General features: G+C 39.2%; 1 pseudogene; it reads right to left on the bottom strand.

The window, feature by feature from the left end:
- Positions 1-3,538: 3,538 nt before the first annotated feature.
- On the bottom strand, positions 3,539-4,068 carry LOC110919849 (annotated as a pseudogene).
- Between the last annotated feature and the right edge of the window lie 270 nt (positions 4,069-4,338).

Below are 4,338 nucleotides of genomic sequence, written 5' to 3'. Positions count from 1 at the left end.
TTGCCTTAGAAGTTTGAGCCTTGTCAGCATCATTCTTCTTTGGCGCGGCGCTAGTCGTAGGCGCACGTTTCCTCTTCTCAGGGCCTATGCCCAAGCTAGATAATTCACCTACTAACAAAGCGCAGAATAAAACTTATTCAAACGCGCAAAAGTAGCAAACAAAAATAATATGATGAAAGCTTACCAGCACCAGCAGCAGGCTGCGCAGACAGATCAGCATCCCACGGAAGAACAAAGTTCTTCACAATACAGTGATACAAGAGCTCTTCCTCAGGCCTTTTGTCGATAGTAGCCATCTTTCCACCTTCCCTCTCAAATGCAACAACATACAAGGAAACAACTGCAAAGGAAGAGGAACAAGGTCAAAAAAAAAAAAAAAAAAAAAAAAAAAGAGAGAAGAAGAGAGGAGAAAGGAATAAACAGGGCAAACCCCTAAATCTTACCTTTACCATCCTCCATATACACCGGCTTGTCTTCCCGGTCCATCCTCCAATTTAGACTCATGCTAGCACCAACAAGAGCTTTCTCTGGCAAAGCAATTGACGGAACGTCTTTCAGATCCTGGTACCAATTTTCCTCAACAGGGGTTTGAGAGGTCTCAGTGGGGACATCCTCTTTTCCCCTAAAAAACATCCTCATCGGAATAACCCCTACGTTGATAAAGAAAAATTTTTGCTTCCAATCATGAAATGATTTTGGAGGATTCAGCAAAATCTTCTTCGCCGATGCTCTTTGTACAAAAGAATAGAACCCCTGAGAGCAATGCATCCGGTGGAAAACTCGGAATCGGGGAACAGTCGGTTCGATATTCATCGTCCGGCAAACAAATTCAAAATGGCGAACCCAAACCATATCGATAGGGTGCAACTGAGAAATATGGAATTTGTAATATTCAAGGATTTCGAGAAAGAATTTAGTTACAGGCAGACAGAAGTTGCCTGCACAAAAGAAATTCCAAAATAGGGTTACATACCCAGCCGGAGCGTCCGCCATCGTCTGACCCTCCTCAGGGTATCGGGCACCCCAGTTTTCCAGAAACCGAAGATTCCGAACCAAACCATCAAAAGTTGCCCTAGACCATTTTAATGGTGGAAGTTCGGCAGACATTTCTTCAGTAGAATCTTCGTGATGATCTCCGGTTGACATAAGAGGAAGAAGTTGCAGAAATTTCTCCAAAAACGAAGTAAGAAGATGAAGAACCAAAGAGGGATTTTCAACAAAAGTAATGATTACTAGAAACATGAAACCCAAAACACTTATATACCCACTGCCATAAACCGCCTAGGTAACTGCAACGATGCCTTTTTCGGGGAAGCACAGTTACCCAAGCGACAGAGGGTAGGTAAAAAACAACACAAACGCGAGATCACACGCGCGTGCAGAACACGCTCAGTAGGGTACATCTGACAGTAACAGTCTGTCACACAGTCATTACTGTACCCAAAGTCAAAGATTGTCAAAATCAACATAAGGAGCAAAGTGTATCTTCTCATAGAAGATTTCTCACCTTCGCTCCCAAAAGCACTACAGCAAAAAGCATTTCCCTCATATATAGTCCAGTGCTCCACTTATTTGCGTAAGAGCAACACTAGACTGGGTGGACTTGAAGGGGTAAGGTCCCAAAAACCTCATATCAAGTACTTGGGACCATACCACAACCTCGTCTTTTAGCCCTCTTTTGACCTTGTGCGGCCGCGCACGGGTCCTACAAAGAGAGCTTGAGAAAAAGACAGCAGACAACACTTGTGCGCCAAAAGGAAGTTTATAAATCCTTGCGCCAGTCTCCATAAACAAAGGGATAAAAATCCTAACAAGCACTTCCGCTTAATAATATCCAGACTTGGATATAATTTACTAAGCTAATACCACACGATAAGGAGTCACACTGGATTATGGCAATAATCTTCATCATGCATCACCAGACGGTAACCGTCTGGGACACGTGTCATCACCCCAGGTCATCCCGAAATCACGATGATGGCATGAAATTGGAGAGAAACCTCCACTTGTTCACTTTCCACGTGGCAATACCCCATCCATTGATCAAGATCGCGATCTGTGTGCTCTCACAATCTGATCAAGAGAATTAATGGAGGGAAAATAATTGCTTACGTGGTTAGCATCTTCCGTTAATATTTCAGCAACGAGTTTTCCCGCCCAAACTCCCGGCTATAAATAGGAGAATAATTCAGGTATGAACTTCAAGTTATACTCACTTCACTAATACTTCTTCTTCTTCATAAACACATACTTATTCTCACGCTGGAGTGTGGTCACGGAGAGAACCCCCTTCTCCCCGTGACGAGACTAACGGTGTTCTGTTTTGCAGTATTCACCAAAGAAGAAGATCCATACCTTCGAATCAAACGAGAGAGAACCACTCCTTTATGCAGAACCTAAACCCTGGATAAGTTGATCCCTATCATTTATCCAGTGTTTCTTCAAGTTCCATTGTCGCTGCGTACAATAATAGAAAAATTAAAATACAACAACGTGTAAAAAGGTTACAATAATGTGTATAATATATATTTGAGTTGATCCCATAGTCAAATTTACTTTGACCCCACAAAGAAAGTCAACATCCTTAGTCAAAATAGTATCTTCATCTGCAAATCTAAAGTAAGTGGTATTTTAGACATTCAACAGCCAGCAACAACTGCATCATCCATGCTTTTGGTTAGTGTCGCCAAAAAGCATATATTAATTGACTCGTTTTCATGAAATAATTGAAAATATTTTGACAAATTAATAAATACACTCACAGGCAATTCATGAATAGCAAGGAATGTATCCAAGTAACTTACTTACAAACATACAGTTAGAGGTCCAAAATTGAAATGAGCAAGAACTTGCATAATTTAAATAATCTATTTAAGCAAGAACCTGCATAATTTAAATAACAGAGCGATTTAGATTTAAAAACATAAGAGAGTGGTAGTAGGAAAGATGAAAAGTACAAATGGCGAATCTTTTGTAAGGAGCCCAATTCTCTTTTGTAAGGAGCCCAATTCTGATGGAATACATCCAACGAATTGATCTTGGTGCAGATGAAAGATACTGCAGCTCTAGACGATTAGCAAGCTACCAGGTTATTTCCCAGGCTGTTAAAACTCAAGTAGCTGTAATGAAACGAAGTCGATAAGCCACTGTAAATCTCCCGATTGCTGGCCTTTAGTGGTATTGTATGATCATCCTCACGCATTCTCTATAACAAAGCCACCAAAATCGCAAAAATCATTTATAAACATTCTAAATGCGTTATAACATATGACCCATGTTAATAATTGTACTAAATATGTAATTATGGACATTTAAAAGGCAAGAAAGATGAATGGCTTACATAAGCTGATCTTCATAGTAGTTTGTATGCCATTAGAAGTCTTCGACCATTGTTTATATCCATGAAGACTGCACTGAGCGGTGTACAAATAGCTGTAGCCAAGAACGATGCGCGAACTTGGTCGTCCTGTATTCCACGTGGCAAAGATCTATCAAGTATAACGACATTTGGTCTTGTTTCAAGTCTAATTGAGCTGCCTTAAGATATATTTTCATATGGGGTTGATGCACCAGATGTGATACCAATACATGACCCTTTGGTAGCCAATTTTCTTTTTCAATCCACTCGCCATGCTGTAGAATGAGATAATTAAAATATAGTAAAAAATCATAAAGAGTAAAGTAATTGGATGTTTAAAAGTGTTTTTACCATTGTCTTATAGGCTATAAGGTTTCCGGGACCCACAATCACTACACTATGATCCAATAAGATGTAATATTGTGTTCCTCAGGAATCTCTTGTAGATGTGAAGTATTGCTCGACTTCCACCCACCAACAACTAACATAAGATCCATTTTTTCATCTACTAATTTGTACATAGCATCTTGTCGCTCCTAAAAAATGAAATTATAAAAAAAATAAAGATGATAAAGGTGACAGATTCAAAGCCCTTTTACTTGTGAATAGGCCCCACACAATTAATTTTCACAAAGCACTTACTTGAGTAGCATCACATATAGTGTTGAGAAGTGTTCAGTGGCATTTTCAACTCCATGTTTACTCGTCATGGTCATTTTACGGCTTCAATTTATATCATATTACTGGCTACGAATCCATTGCCGAACATGTTATGTTGAAGAAAAACACAAAAAAGATTAAAAAAATAAAAGCCTAAAATTTACTCGTTGGAGAATTCCATCGAAGTTGGTGGTCGTATAAGAAAACAGTAAAAAAATTGCAAATCGATAAGACTTTGTCTTAGAAGCTTTACAATAACTTGTTTAGAAACATCAAGAAAAGAAATAAATACAAAAGGGAAACTTACGAACTTGCCAGAG

This window comes from Helianthus annuus, chromosome 16, assembly GCF_002127325.2.
Source record: "Helianthus annuus cultivar XRQ/B chromosome 16, HanXRQr2.0-SUNRISE, whole genome shotgun sequence".
NCBI lineage: Eukaryota > Viridiplantae > Streptophyta > Magnoliopsida > Asterales > Asteraceae > Helianthus > Helianthus annuus.
The sequence above is the reverse complement of the archived record's forward strand: the minus strand, read 5'-3'. Positions and strand labels throughout refer to the sequence as shown.